This window comes from Danio rerio, chromosome 22 (assembly GCF_052040795.2).
Source record: "Danio rerio strain M-AB ecotype USA chromosome 22, GRCz13ab, whole genome shotgun sequence".
NCBI lineage: Eukaryota > Metazoa > Chordata > Actinopteri > Cypriniformes > Danionidae > Danio > Danio rerio.
In genome coordinates, this window is record NC_141042.1 from 27,202,806 (window position 1) to 27,220,308 (window position 17,503).

Below are 17,503 nucleotides of genomic sequence, written 5' to 3' on the forward strand. Positions count from 1 at the left end.
TCAGTTATGCTTTAAGTTCCTCCTAAATTTCTTTAGCAGGGTGTGCCGAGTTTCCCCTCCTCTCCACAAAGTTTGATGCCCATAAATCTGACAAACCCCACACACACCGTCACCAAATATACTGTTTATGTTTCAGAGGCTCTAGACGAGAGGGCAGCCATGAGAGATGAGAAAGAGACAGGGTTCACACGAGCTTTCGAAGATTTAAGGATCTGTCACCTCGCACCAGAAACTAACCATCAAGACGAGGCAAAACTGCTTTTACACTTGGACTAATTATGGCCCTGGCTTTGATTCTGTCTTGTGGCATTTTCATCTAATTATATGTTTAAAGGGAACGAAAGGAGCTGTTTGTCAAATGCCCGTTGTAGTAAAAAAAGAAAAGGCCCTTGCATGACCTATAACAAGAACACACTGTGGCTAACTTACTCTAAATGGAGTTACAAAGGACAAAATTGAAATACTGTGACCAGTTTTATTGTGTTTTATTTATACTTCTTGATTATAAGTTCATAATCTTGCTGTTCCGGAACTGTAGATGACAGATACAGATTAGACAAGATGAAGCCTAGGAATTGGTAATGAAAAACATTCTCAAAACTTCCGAATGGATTTTCCATGTTAGCCTCCTGCTGGTTTCTCCTAACGGACTTTTTCCTTAGCAAAACAAGTAGAGTCTTTACAAGCAGCAATAGTTTTCTTCCCTGGCTTTCGGTCAACCTCTCTAATCACTGTGCACATGGTTAAAACAATTACCTCTGATTAAAATGGCTATAATTAAGAAACCACTGGGACAGGACCAAACCCTCACATTAGAAGGCAGGTCTAATGATACGGCCTGTTAATACAGACAGTCTATCCATCTGCTGTAGGTTTTCTTCCAGCTCATGAGGAAAAAATGGGCCTGCTTATTGATAGTGAACTGAGTCCAAAATGCCGCACCCCGCAGGATCTATCATTCCTTCTTGTTCTTTCTCTTCAGTGAGTTACAGATGAGTTATCAAACCCCATCATCCAATATCCAACTGTGTTCTGTTGAATAATGGATATTTATGTTACATTAGCATTCACCGGCTAAATAATACAGTATTTAACATCAATCTCAAATGGTTGGCTGTTCTCCTCTTACATTAGTAGGGCTTGCCATCACCGTTGCATTTTGGATGCTGGTTTTAGCTGTAATCACAAGAGAGTTTGTGCATGGAAAATTCTGTCATACAGGGCTTTGAAAAGGGCTTGGATAAAACAAGATGATTAGACATCAATAAAGCTATCGACTGCACCATATTTAAAATTTTATTTAAATTATTATTTAAAGAGGGGTCACGTTTCAATATGCTGTTGGTCTCAAGCAATCACGTGATGTAATTTCACAGGTTAGAGTTCACCAAGCTTGAACTTTGAAACACAGCAACATAAACTTGTCGCATGAGCTTGCATTTCCGGTCAGTATATGAATAGATGTCTATGGGGCGAAAAGTGCAGTGACCGTGGCTTTACATTTGTCACCATCAAGTTATTTAATTAGTATGTTTTCCAACTCAATCACTTGGCAAATCTATAGTGGCTAATCCACATTAATTTGTATTTTCTCTTTCGTATGTAGTAAGATTTGCTCATCCCCTCAATGTGTATAGGGGTAAGGTTTGGTGGCACGACTACTTTTAAAAATTGTATGCCTTCATGGCAAAATCATGAATTTTTACGAATTCACCACTTTTTGGACATTGTGTAAAATAGTTGCGTCAAACACTAGTTCACTAGTCAAACAGCTTCATTTACTTACAAGCAGATAGCTCTCAGCAAACCTAGGTAGCTTCCGGAAGTGGTCTTAGTGATATCAGTAGGGGGCACTCAACCTGCGGTTTATGTTGGTATTAACACCCCAGAATATTGATAGGGACTCTATACAGCTCAGTGAGCACTGGGTGAGACATCAAACTGAGGTCCTCACTCTCTGTGGTTGTTAAAAATCCCAGGTTGTCCTTTGAAAAACAGTAAGGGTTTAACCCCAGCATCCTGGCCAAATTTGCCCACTGGCCTCTTAACCATCCCCATATCATAATTGTCTTCATCACTTTGTCTTTTCTCCACCAATCAGCTGATGTGTGATGTGCAGTCTGGTGATGCTGCACACAGGTGGTGGATAAGGAGATTCCCCCCAAAAATGTTTAAAGCGATTTGAATGTCCAGAAAAATCGCTATATAAATGTAAGGAATCATTATTATTATTATTATTGCTTGTTTATGCAAGCTTGTCTAGTCTTGTTAAGACTAGTGAAGATAACTTTGACATAGGGCTGGGCGATTTTCTTTAATTAATTTTAATTTATGTTTTAAGACGATTTAATTTTGAATTAAATCGAGAAATCATATTTTTTTTATTAAAAAAAAAAAAAAACACATTAGATACATTATAATTGCACCAATGCTCTTTGGTTCACTCTCTGTATTACCTGACTGCCTGTCTGGGTTTCAATCATGGTAGTGACAAACTGAACACAGAGACTGGACAGCCTAATTTATGCATGAAGTTGTGGGCATGCATCGCAGAGCTGCTGCAAATACAAAAACGCTACTCCAGCATGGTCTGATGAGAGGATTTACATTCAGACTAATGCAACAAATAAAATCCTACATGACTTCACGCTTTACTAAGTCATGTCTTTGTGGATTGTCAAGACATATTCCCTTATCAAGTCGATAAACTTGATCTCATCATGGCTTCTGTATAGATCAGACAGCCTATCCAGATCACAAAATCTTAATAAACAGCATGTAAATAAATAAATATTTCAGTAAGTATTGTTAATTTTTTATTCAATTAAAAGCCGAAATATTGGGAGACAGACAAAGCAACTTTCATTTTTTGAAGAGAGCGGCTTCGGTGATAAAAGGCGCGCACACACACACCACTTGAAGGCTGATTAATTATAGATTTTTTTACATTAATCGCATAATAATCAAGTGCAAAAATGAAGAGCTGAGCTTCGGGAAAAAGTGTTTGCTGCGGTTGCCGCGATGGTTGCTTGTTTTTCTGCAGTTGGCTTGTCAGTGCTAAATCACTTTTGTTTTAATAAAAAATCAGATTATTTATTATTAAACATTGTGAGATAATGGTCACGTGATTTTTAAAATGAGAATAAGCATTGCGTAATTATAGCTATTGATCTTACCCGTGACACACCCATCCGCTTGTTGTTGTGACGTCATGCGAATCGGCTTCCGGGTCCAAGCGCTCGATTCTACTGAATGGGGAGACTCGTGAAATGGTAATGATAAACGTTTACAAAGCGATTTAATACTTTTGAAAATCACGATCGCAATATATATGTCCATGCCTAATATCCAATGGCCAGAGAGTGATTAATTTTTTTATAAATTGTTAAAATGTTGGTATTTGTGATGCAGCAAGCCCAGGGATTGTTGTGTACACTATGATTTTGTAAAAAAAATTATTTAAAAATTATTTAATGTGTGATATGAATGAAAAGTCATCATAAACGAATGATTTCTTAACTCAAATGAGTGGCGGCTTGGACCCGGAAACAGTATTACATACATCACCACTTAACAAGCGGATAGTTAAACATCAAGTAGCCGACATTTTGGTTACCTGAACAGCGGATTAAAGACAGGACTCGTGAATATGAAAGAATCGCACATAACAGGGTTTTATGCGTCGCCAATATGCAATGCCAAGAGAGTGACTCCATAAGGTAACGTACACTGCACAACTTTGTATAATGTGTGAAGTCATGAACGCATATGGGCAAGGATAACTAGTGCTTTAAATGTTCATGCTTAATCATTAATGGATAAGGTCTGGATTCGCAGGGTTATCAATAATGTGTGTATTTTTAAGGCTTGCAACCGCCTTCTGTTAAAAGATTTTTGTGTTCATCCTTTCTACAAGCAACAAAAAAAAAACAGAAAAAAACAAACAAATAAACTTCATTGAAACAATTTATGCATGGCATGGCCATTAAAAATACAGTGTTCCTTAACCAGATGGTTTTTCAAGTTACTTATAAAGAGAATTTTACTTCAGTCATTTTGTTGTAATGTTTTAAGTTGACTAGTTACACAATAAAAACATCGAAATCGAAATCGTGAATCAGTCAAATTTTATTAAAAAAAAAAAAAAAAAAAAAATCGAGATTTTTTTTTTTTGCCATATTGCCCAGCCCTACTTTGACATTAGGAACAGTGCAGAGTAAAACGCAATAAGTTTATGAGCCAAAGAGCCCTGACACAAGAGACAGACAACAAATAACTATTGGTAATGAAAGCTCATTGTGTCATCACCTTAAGTGGGCCTGGGTCTTCATTCCAGACGGTGCATGGCACATATATTTGCAGACTTAAATGCTCAGGTATTGTTAGATGACATCAAATTAGAACAGCCTTCTCCCTGTGCAATCTTGAAGTGTTTGCTAACTCAACTCCCAATCAAAATTTACTCTCTCATCGATTCAACATGCTCACTCAGCCAAAAAGCCCCTAGCAAAGTCTGACTATAGTGCTGATAAGTACTGTATGCATTTAAAAAAAACTGCACTTTAGAATAAAAACACTGCTCATCTATATTGACCTTTTGTTTTTCAGAAAAAAAACAACCTCCGTCCACACTATACAACCTAAAAAGTATAATACTGTACATCATAATTCACAATCACTATGCGTTGCATAATGTCACTAGGCATCAACAATTTCATTCTACTGCTTGTGTAATAGTTAAATGAGAGGTGCTTAATGAATCAAGGAAGATACACAAAAGACCAGAGAGAGAGATTGTGGACAGTTGGGCCAACATTTTCAACAGGCAACATTTCAGCCAATCTGCACTCAGACAAATTACCAGCATTTTCACACTAAAACAAGGTCTCTGGCATTTTCAAAACATTTAATTTTCACGGTTCGGTTGTGCCGGAATAGTGTGAATGCCAGGCATAACCATGATGAAATGTTTTAAAATGAAAACACACTAGAGTAAACAGTGCCTCAGCTGTCTGACACAGATGGTGATGGTCAACAACTGGCTTGGTGTGTCAGAGCCTAAACAAATCCAAATCCATGAATATATTTTCTACTGCCTAGACTGACATTTTTTGGAGCTCCAGGCACAACATTCCTGTTCCATGCATCCCTAATCCAATAGGAATCTTCATACCAGGTAGTTAATTTGGGGTTTTACACATCAGGAACTTTTTTATTGTTCTTAGAACTATTAGCAGAAGTAACTGCTTTTTGCTGTTTGGTAATAACCTAGCTCATAATTCAAAGAAGCATCCAGAACTACAAGTATTGAGTGTGATATAGGCAATATAGTTGTTTTTTAGGCCGAACTGATATGCCTACACTCTCTCTTTATTATAACGAAAGCCACAAATCAAGGCATTCTCCTCCCTCCAGTTGTTGATTTTATTAAATGCTTTGTTTGATTTTAATAATGACTGTCGTTCTGCTTATGTAACCTCAGAGTTCCTAGTGATGGTGCAACCAGTAAAATGGCCACAGGAGAAAATTAGTCATAGGTGGAAGGGCCTAGCGGCTAATTACTATACAATAACTGTGTTACTATAAATACACAAAGCAATAGTTCATATAGGAATATAGGAACTAGACACCAGGACAGTCTTTTGAGTACTAAATCTTCCCCTCAGGTCAGTTTCTTGGTTCACTCAAGATCACTCCCACATCTTAAAATGTAAAAATGGCAAAAAAGTGGGTACTTTTGCCAATATTTCTAGGAAATTTCAGTGCAATATCATAAACATTGGGTATCCTTAAAATCACATGCACTAAATATGTACTCTGTATTGCTGTGTGTGTAAAATCCAGCCATTTTAATAGGAATACACATAATCAAGATTTTTTGGAACTCAATGGGCCCTATCATACACCTGGCGCAATGTGGCACAAGGCGCGGCGCAATAGTCTTTTGCTAGTTTCAGCTTGGCGCAAGAGTCGTTTTGAGGTGTTGTGCCACGCTGTTTAAATAGCAAATGCATTTGCGCTCATATGAGTGTCCATAGGCGTTCCGTTCTAAAAAGGAAGGCATTCTGAGGCGCACTGCTGGCGCGCTGCTATTTTGAGAAACTAAAATAGATTTTTCAGTAGACCAAAACAAACCCGATCTAAACTCCAGCGCAGAGTTGCGCCTCGGTTACACACTGCTTAATACGTACAAGAGAGCAATAGGCAAGTATCTTTACATATGAAAAAAATGTAATATTAAGGATATATATATAGGATATAATAAGAATAGATATAGAATATAAATATAAAGGATTAAAATATTACAAAACATATTATTTTCTAGCCTACATAAATATGAAAAATCAATGCTTTTATGCCTTCTTCATCTCGGGAGGCTTTTTCAGTTCATTCATAACAATTTGCTTTTGTATAATGTTATTATTATTAGCAGTATTATTTATTATATCCATATTTATATTTGTTTTATTAAAACAAGCTTAGATTTGCCCACCTTTAAGGTTTTAGACCATATGGGGCACAGCATGTGTATTAGGATATAACTCAGGTTTTTGAGCACACTTCGTTATTATTGTTCATTTATTCGTTTGCTGGAAATTAGAACTGAATTTAGAAATAGTTTTGAAATGAATATTTGCGCTTAACAAACGCAATTAACTATTTATAGACTAATTGATGTCTGTGCGTAAAGGTTTCCCTATCCACGAGAGCGAAAGTGAAAGTAGATCCATTATCTCTCATTCAAACACAGTAGATGCTCTGTTTAACAGTTTTCTGTTAAAAAAAAAAACTGTTAACTGTTTGTTAGTGAAATGCTCAGTTTTTCCACTTAGACTTACTTTACGTCCTGTAAATAGCAAATGCGCTTATGATGGGACGCAGCTGTCTCTTAAAGGGAATGGAAGATGAGACTCTAATTGGTTTATTCTCAAAACACACCTATAACTCATTAAGAAAATAAACTCAACCCTTTTAGACCATGCGCCATGGCGCAAAGCGAATTTTCCCGTCCTTAAATTAGCAAAAAATGGGTTCTGACACGCCCTGAGAGCATTTGTGGCCTGCGCTTTGGTTTCAAGTCATAAAAATTCACTGCTTTAACCAACAGAAAGCTGAATGATTTGATGCATCTTACTTTAAATATTTGAACATTGTTACTTTTCTAACAACAGACAATGGGGCTTTTGTCAGCTAATTTGACCGCACCACTACCCTAGGTCTTTTATTATCCCTAAAACCCGACTGTTTCAAAGTTGGGGTGCTCAATTCTACTCTTTCCAGATGATCAAGGCTTTAGGGTTGATTTAAAAACATAAACTCTGCAGGAAGGTAAATCGCCAAGAGCAAGAACGAACACCCTTGGTTATAGGAATGTTGTTTCAAGGATGTTGATCCTGGTAAAGTGGAGGTCATCAAGATGGTAAGGTTTATACCCTAAACAAGCCAATAAACTGAAGACTAAGCTATAGTGTGACCAGTAAATTTGTGCTGTGTATTTGTTTTGTGATAAACATTTACGTAATCAAATTTGGATACCCAACCTACCTAACACACCTGAGACTTATTAAAAACATGCAATGTTGGGCGTACTCGAGGACTGGGGAAACACTTCACAACATACTGAAAAAGCTAACAGGATAAACTTAATCACAAATAAATAAATAAAATGAGTGATTCTAGACCAGGTTGGCGCACAGGTTTATGTGTCCCTGCAGCACATAAACACATGCTCAGTAACTCTATCCCTCTGTTTAAAGTAGAGCTGATGTGTGGCCTTGGACGGAAAGGACATAATCTATGTAATAGCTCTGTAATCTAACGCTGAATTACGGTTAATTCACGAAAACGAGGAACATCCCTCTAACCTCCGAACTTTGATCCCTAGTCGTTCTGCCCCTCGACCCTCATGTGGCAGTGATCAGAGCCAATAAGAGTGCTGGAACTGGGAATGGGGGGAAATAGGAGTAATGGGAAGCAGACTCACACACATGCCACAAGATTGTAGTTACTTGGTCTGCGAAAATCCCATTTTATGGTCGCTGAGAGGTTGGTGTCGCACTCTATGATTAAGGTTAGCCTGCTGTGTTGTCTATCATTTGTGACTTCTCTGGGACTGCATCTCTGCGGCCACACCACCTCCCTGTTTTTCCTCTTTCTGATTCTTCCCCTCTCAAGCCATTCATGGTGTATTACTCACTGTTTAATGCATATTGCACACAAAAACATCACAAGCTTGCTGAAAAATCAGCCATTATGATCTGACTGCTTGCTTTAAGAGCATTTTGAGTGAGATTTTCCAGTCTAATTTTGTGGTAGCAAAGTAATTCAGATAAACACGGCACATAAAAACCCAACCAAAAGTTGTTGGTTGCTTAAATGTCAGTTCAAAGGTCTCTTCCTGCCGAAGTGGGCAGTATTTAGCCAGAGTAATGGCACTATGGCAACACCAGATGCTTCCTAACTACCATGGGTCAAACATAACAACCTCCCCCACACCATTTATATAATGTGGACACAACTGAATATCCGAAGAGCATTCATTTGCACACAGAGAGAGCAAACAATGATTCAGACTTAAGCACATATATAATAAAGCAAAATGTTTAAGGAACCAGCATATAATCATGTGAAAGAATGCCATGCCTTGGTCTTTAATGAGTTTCGGGGCTCGTTTTTAATGAAAGGTCACAGGCTGCTCTCGGTTCCCACAAACCCGCTCTTGGACAGCAAGCAAGCTGAAGTTACCACAATAAAGTTCCTTTACCACACCAGCTTCTGATCAGAGCGACTGTCGATCTATCCCGCTTCACAAATACACATATATTTTAGTTGAAGAACATACATTGGACACATTGCATATTGCTGCTCACTATCTATATATATATATATAGGCTATCTATTTTTATATGTCAGGCTTGGTGGTGGATGAAATTATTCTATTCAAAACCCACTCTCGAAAACATTTAAAGCCAACACTCCCATGTGAATACTATTGTAATTTATAATAAATACTATAGTGATTTTGAACAATCTCATAGTAAAGTATATGCACTAATATGTAGTGTTAATTTCATAGTTGCTGCGGTAATACAACAGTTATTGTAATGTAAGCAAACGAACCATGACTGTATTTTTCTACAATTATAGGGTATATTATACTTTAAACACTGCAGTTAACTGTAGTAAAAACTAAAGTATACTACAGTATTCATTACAGTTTATCAGTTCATGACAGTTAATACTAAAGTAGAGCTGTTTTTATATTATATATTATAAATTATATTTATTTTATGTATTGGTTGTTTATCTAAATTTGATCAGATAGAGCCTTACTATCTTTATCCCCACCTCACCAGTTGTTGCTGTTGTGCAATTGGCTAGAGTGACCCAAAGGCAAACCCAATGCTGTAAAATAAAAGTGCTGATGAGCAGAGTCGAAACAAGAGAGGAAGATGACAACAGCCAATCAGAGTCAGAACATTTGCTGAGGTTTTCACTACAATCAGTGTTTTAAAAAATAAATGATTGCACCATGTCTTTTACAGTTTTTTAATCTGAATAAGAATGAATTACATCTGAATAATATTTTATAACATACCTACTGTGTGTTTATGTAAGAAATTAATCGTGTATGGCGATACACCCAAAGTGCTTCACAATCATGAAGTTAATATAAACATAACATGTTTATTTTTAACTTTTTTTTTTTTTAAACAGCAAATTAAAATAGAATTTTTCAAGGTAAATGTAATATCGCTATGTTAACACTCAACAACAATATCACATCTTGCATATTTTTCCTATAGTACAACTACTACATTATGCTGTAACTTTCATCATCAAAATATTGCACATATACTATTGGCCATTATTCTTCGTGTACGAGCCTTTTGAATCTTTTTGTCTCGACATTACCGGTCTCATTCACTATCATTCATTTTTAGACGTTAAAAACAGCTCGTTATGCTGTTTGATGTTGCAAAATGAAATTTGCACATTTTCTTATTATATTATTCTACTTGGTCTGTATAGTCATGCAAACACTTGTTTGTAGAGCAAGTAGTTTAACCATTTCGGGCGTTTATTATTCCGAGTCATTCCTCCAATTGGCAACTGAATCAGAAGTTCTAAAACAATCACGAAAACGGCTGCACTTCCGCATTGAAGAATAAGGTCAAAAATATACAATAAAATACAGTTTACGGTTGCATAATTTAAAAAACACTGTAGTGTTTATTATAATTTACTATGGTGTTTTTTTTTATGAGGGACATTTTCTTTTGATGAACTTGAAGGTACATTTACATGACACTGTTTCCAAATGAGAAAGAAACGCTTCTTCTGGCTTGTTTTGGACATTGAAATGGAGTGTGCAGGGATGTAACGCCAACATGTCGATTAGTTAAGAAAAAAAAAAAAACACTTAAGACAGGCACATAAAAAGACATGTGGCTGTTTCTGAGAAAAAGGTGAAGGAGTGCAATCTCTTTGAGCTGATGAACGTTTTAATATAAGACTTAAACGGCGCCATGGAGTTATCGCCATTTGGATCCAGCTCAGATTAATCTGCATTAAATGACTAGCTGTAGTTCAGAAGTGTAGCATAAATGACACTGCATGAAATAAAACATGTTTTCCTGTTACTAGAAATGCAGAAATTTTTACACAATTTTTGGATGTAACAGAGTGAGGATATATATATATATATATTTTGCTGTCAATCGATTAAAAAAATTTACTAATTAATCAAACTTAAAAAAAAAAATTATTATTATTAATCGCATTTAAAAGAATGAAACTTGTAATTTTGGCTATTCGAATGTAAAATGAATGTAACACAAGACAAATACTATTTAAATCCAAAATATAATTCATTATTAGAATTTTTGTTTAACTTTTAACAGATTTCTTCATGTAAGCAACATACCGACAATAAACCATCAAGATCCTGGCTTGACAGTCATATTTATTACAGAAATAAAAACACAGGCATGTTAATTCCATTTGAATTTGAAACAATCAATGCCAATAAAGAAAACATTGATCTCCATGTTTGATTCTAAGTGGACTGCAAAAAAATCCCAAAATATAAGTATTACAGATATGGAAAATGAAAAATTACAATAATAATAATAAAGTATTGAATACAAACAATTGCACTCATTGCAGGGCTGGACTGGGGAAAAAAATAAATCGGTCCTGGCATTTTGGGCCAGAGCGGCCCACTACATCAATCAAAATGCTCCCCATCTGTGCACACCCAGGCTTACCAACTCCTATTCTATAACAGCACAAAACCCATACTAGTTGACCAATTAAAAACTAAATTTTTTATTTATTTATTATTATAATAAAATTATAATCCACACTGGAAATGTATGTGCCAGTGTGTTTTGAGGGAGCCTATAAAAAATAATGAACATAAAAACTGCCTGCTGACGCACACAGTTAATGTTGATTGATAAAATAAAGATAAACAATAAAAACAATGTGTCAGAAACCCTAAAAAAAGGTTTAACTCAACAATAAAATAGCAAACGTAGCTAAAAGATTTGACATTGTAAATCAAATGAACTTAAACAATTAGAAAATGCAACAAATATTTGTTTGGGCCCGAACTACAAAACTAAACGTAAAAAAAAAGTTGCACACTAGTTTGGTCATGTATAAATATCATTATAACCATATTGTATAAATATTAGTGTCACTATAAGCCTACATAATGCTGACAATCAAAAACACAATGTCATGATATCTCATGCGATTGTCTCCTGACCGAGTGCATCTTAAAATACATGAATGACACCCATCATAGAGCTTGAGAAGCAGACATTCTTTATAATTTGTAAAATAAAGACTTGCAGGTTAAGGAAACAGCATAGGAGGAAGTTGCCGCGGGCTGTGGTGCAGATTAAAAGTTAAAAACAAAACAAAAGTATATTTATTTGGACAGATAGGTAACTAGATAGAATAGACAGGAATATATTAATCTGTGCTCCGCTGCACGCTGCAGAGCGCAGACACAAAAGGCAAATGCCTGCTCTCCGCTTCTGCTATCCCGCACGTAAGAAACAGGCGTGACTCTTAACTATTTTGACAAATAAACACCTACGTTACACAGAGCCCAACATGGAAGTTTGTGATTGGGTCAGCTCAGTGTCAATAAAGAAAAGAACCAATGGGCTGCAGATATATTATATAGCAGGGTTTCCTTATCCTATGATAAGAGCCTGCTTCTTAATTCAACCATTTTGGACTATCAGGCTGTACATGCTCAGGCACAAAGTATGTCTTAACAAAGGAATATCACCATCTCTTGGCCTGGCATACATACTGCAGTCTTATATTAAAGTCTTTGCACACACATACAAAATTTTTATTCGTGTTTATGCATTGTTTGTAATCCTAAACTAGTAGTTGCATGTGTGTATTGATAAATCCATTACCAAAGACAAGAAAAAAGACAAGAAAATAAGTAATATTGTGTCCATTGAATTAAAGTGATCTTGAACAGAGGCAGTATGCTAAAGGTATAGACCAGGGGTCACCAATCCTGGTCCTTGAGGGCCGGTGTCCCTGCAGGGTTTAGCTCCAACTTGCCTCAACATACCTGTTTGGGTGTTTCAATTATACCTAGTAAGACCTTGATTAGCTTGTTCAGGTGTGTTTGATTAGGGTTGGAGCGAAAATCTGCAGGACACCGGCCCTCCAGGAACAAGTTTGTTGACCACTGGTATAGACAAACACACACACCAAACAGCAGCATGATTCTGTGCTGCAAGACAAAGTGGATTCATTGGCTTTTGCTTATATGGTGGCCCTGAATAGTCAAAACACCTCTCAAAATGCTTGATACAATGAGAAAAGTGTGAAACATAAATAAATAACTTGACCCAAAATCTATGACAGATGGAAGTTTTGGAGGCAGTCTGTAAACATGATTGATACAAGTTTGCATGTACTTTTAAACATGCAAAAATTTCAGACAACAATTTCGGTCTTTAGTCTTTCATGCCATTTGTTTGATTTTTCACATTTCTGATGACGAAGTTCCGATTTAGCACATTTACATAACTTTAAATCTAATTTTGCATAACATTACAGTAAATAATTATTATCAAGGGCTTTACATTTAGTAAGTTGGTCCTCATCTAAAAAGTGAACTTATTTTATGCTTGCCAAAATATTAATGCACAATAAATGTGAAATATACGTTTCATATCACATGCAGGTAGTCTCTTTTTTCAAAATCAAATCATTTTAAACTTCGCAAACTTCTTTTCACAAACTATCCTATTACTTTAGCCATTAGCAAAGGTAGCATTCATTGCCATGTCTATCTCAGTTACAGTGTGTGTGTGCGACAGTAAATGATAAGTGTGTGAATGAGCACAGGGGAACAATTGGAAACAGTTGAGAGCCGTACAGCGGTGGGACTCTCTTAATTCAACACACATGTTGGCCATGACTGTTTAACTAAGGGATATTGAGGATTGTTAACTTTTACTGTATGCTGAAAGAGAAGGATGAGCCGGCCTGCCCACTCAAAGAAGATGCGTACGTGCATTTAATGTAGACAATTATCTCAGTAGAGTTTCCACTTAAAAAAAAATAGGGATTCCCATAGATGAAATAAGCAAAGCCATATGGTAAAACCATGCATTTTATCTGGCTAAACTAAATGTTAAATATATTTCGTAGCAGTGAAGTGCAATAAAACATATTTTTGAAATTGAAAATATGTTTAATATCAACCTTCATATACTAAAATATATTTCAAATATATATTTCAGGGTCAAGAAAATACATTTGCAGCCAGAGATCTGAAGAATTATTTGCAGTAAAAATGATTTTGAAGAATTGATTTCCAAAATATAGAGTATCTTATGTTAGAAATAGATGTACTAAGCACAAATATAGCTGTGGTAGCTTTTTACACTTTATATTTCTTTTAAAGTTTGTTTCTTTAGACATTAAATAAATATCTTCCTTTGTGTACTTTCTTACAAAATATTTAAACAAATGCATTCTTTAATGCATTTCAATATAAAGTTCTAATTGTTTTGATATATATTCTGACTGCTTGTTACTGCAAGTTTCTAATCAGCCAATCACATGGCAGCAACTCAATGCATTTACGCATGGTTAAGACATTCTGCTGCAGTTCCAACCAAGCATCAGAATGTGAAAGAAAGGTGATTTAAGTGGCTTTGAACGTGGCATGGTGGTTGGTGTCAGATGGGCTGGTCTGAGTATTTCAGAAACTGCTGATCTACTGGGATTTTCACACACAACCATCTCCAGGGTTTACAGAGAATGCTCCAAAAAACGAATCATCTCAGACTGGCCTCATGAACATGAACATGACAATGAGTTCCCTGTACACAAATGGCCTCCACAATCACCAGAGCTCGATCCAATAGAGCACATTTGGGATGTGATAGAACGGGAGATTCACATCATGGATATGCAACCAACAAATCTACATCAGCTGTGTGATGATATCATGTTAATATCGACCAAAATCTCTAAGGAATATTTCCAGTACCTTGTTGAATTTATGCAAAGTATTAAGGCAGTTCTGAAGGCAAAAGTGGGTCCAACCGAGTACTAATAAGGTGTACCTAATAAAATGGCCGGTGAGAGTACATTATACGTATTTTTAGAAATTATTATTGTTATTATTATTATTATTTAGATGTTATTAGATACAATTATGAATCATTTATATAAATATTTTGTAAAATTAAATACTGTTTAATTTTAATAACTTAAAAATAAATATTTTGTACTACATATTTTGGGCATTTTTGTATATTTGAAATATGAGAAAACATACATGAGTACAGAGCATATGAGAAAAGAAAGACTTTCCATACATGTTTTCATAAAGGAATGGGTGTATTATTTGCCTGTGGAGGTGGCATAAGAGACAGCGGTTAAACTCACCACACACACAAGCCTCTGCGTCCAACCGGCAACCAGGCTCATTATGACATCAGCCACAGTCATTATGACATCATCACCAGGGGGTCTCAGCGGCGTCCAAACCCCAGTCGCCACAGGCCAGCAAAACTGCTCCATAATAAAAAGAGCCACAGTCAGACCACACATATACAACTTGTGGCGTTTCATGACTACAGTAAATGTTGTTCAAAATATCATTTTCCCTCCTTAAGAAACCTCAAGGTCTGTTAAAATGCTAGTTTTGACTTCTGACTGTGGCCCTCATGGCAGTTTTTCAGTTATCTGTGTAGTGGGAAAGAAATGTGGAAATACTTAAGACAAATAAAGTCATTATTGTTAATATGATGCCCATGTTTGAGAGACCTTGGTCTGGATCTGGGCCTTAAGGGGGTTTAGTCTTGATTCTGGTCTGGACTTAGACTAGAAAATTAGTAGTTTAGATTCCAAACTTAGATTACATGATGAGTTTAAATGAAACATCATGACATGTATAACTCATAATGTAAAGGGGATTTGTATGTGGAACAGAAACAAAAAGGGATTTTCTTGGTAATTTCTTAGTTCATTATAATTTGTCCCTTTAAATTGTGTTTTTCCTTAGCAAAACTAATAGACTTTCATACATTTTAGTCATGATTTACATAGATGGCCACGGAATAAAATACCATTTAAAGTTCAGTGTATTAAAAATATTAATTTATTTTTAAAACAATATTTTTTTAGCTTTACCCGTTTAAAATATAATTAAAATTTAGTACAACTTTATTATTATTGCAATTATTTTAGATTTAAAATTATTTTTCATACTTTAATAAGCACAGTTTGGAATAAGCTTATTGTTTAATTTTTACACAAATATATATGTTACTCTGAGTGACACCCATATTATTTCACCCATATTTTCTTATTTTATTTTCACAAAAGTTGTCAAAAATAGATACTTTGCTTGCATTTAATATGATTTTGTTTTGATTTACTTTTGTAAATTTAATTTAATGGCAACACCTAAATGGGGCATCTTGTCTCTGACTTGTATTTACTGTTAATCCTATATTTTATAGTAAAAGATTTTAAAATTGCATGTATGTTTTTGTTAACTATCATATTTGATACAGTAGACTTTTGTGGCTTACATAGCATGATAGTATAATATGGCGGGGAAAATAAAACATTTATCCAGCAGTCCATACAATGATGAAATATGCCTTTGGCGCACTTGCTGATATTTATAAGGTCAAAAAATTCAGAATATCAGCTTGTGATATCATTCACTTATCTCATTTATTCATTTATCCTTCAACTCAGTCGTTTTATTCATCAGGGGGCACCAGAGTGCAATGAACTGTCAACTTAACCAGCACACTGTGTGTTTAACACAACGGACGCCCTTCAAGCTGCAACCCAGTACAGAGAAACACCCATACTGTACATGTTTTTGGACTGTGGGAGAAATCGAAGCACCCAGAGGAAACCTACGCCAACACAGGGAGAACATGCAAACTCCACACAGAAATGCTAACTGGTCAAGCCAGGACTCGAACCAGCGACCTTCTTACTGCGATGGTACCACTGCGCCACCATGCCGTCCCATCTCTTATCTCTTTATAACATATCTATACGCATATATAAATATCAGTTATGTCATATCATAATATTTATATACATATAAATATTTCTTAGTAACATTTAAATGCATGTCATATGAATATCTTGATTTGTTTTATTGTCAACATACTTTTTTGTTGGTTTGATAATGTTTTTGCAGTTTCATGATTGATAGATGTACAAATATTTAATTTCCAAAAGCCTGATGGATCGTTTAATACTCGCATTTTATTATAAATATCGTATGTTGTAACGATGTGTGGATAATGAAGTAAATCTAATGGGTTGAAATGTTACCAGTAACACAATCTAAAAGCAATTATGTTCGCTATAGAAATAAATAAATACATTAATTATCAAGAATATACAGCAAAAACATACAGCTAGATGTAGATGTTTTTACAGTAATATGAAACGGATAAAATTTTGATGCTTAAAAGTATCAAACACAATGTTGTTTTGAAGTCATTCATACATCTTATTTCAGACTGACTATTTAAAGTTCATGGTAACATTTTAGGGAGCATGTCACTGAACGAATGTGCAAATATAAAAATCCACGTTACCTCAATTAATACAATAGCAGTTTGTTTACAACATGTTTTTCAGCTAGGTTTACGTTATATTGATAAAGTAGAGGCCTTAGAAATGTAAGACATATCATGTTTGACTTGTACTTACTGAAACATTAAAAACATGCATCTTGAGAACCGTTGACGACCCTAAAGCATATTTAGAAACTTAAAGCCACTTGTTTGTAAAACAAGTTTGTTTGTAAAACAAATTTGTAAAACGCTAACTTTTGTAAAACGCTAACTTACACACAAAACATCATTCTGTTGAGCATACCAGTTGTCGTCTTTTTCCTTAAAGTGTTCGTGTCGCTCTATCTAGTGGCGAAAGTCCGCAATGCAGTTGTACATGTCAGCTT

The 17,503-nt window shown here is 35.4% G+C and overlaps 1 long non-coding RNA gene across 1 annotated transcript; it reads right to left on the bottom strand.

Annotated features, from left to right (window-relative positions):
* Positions 1 to 470: 470 nt before the first annotated feature.
* Positions 471 to 17,485, bottom strand: LOC141380281 (uncharacterized). Its single transcript, XR_015522185.1, has 4 exons — positions 17,422 to 17,485; positions 14,950 to 15,075; positions 1,130 to 1,176; positions 471 to 1,032 (listed from the first exon to the last, which is right to left on the bottom strand). It is a non-coding gene; the product is annotated as an uncharacterized LOC141380281 (long non-coding RNA).
* Between the last annotated feature and the right edge of the window lie 18 nt (positions 17,486 to 17,503).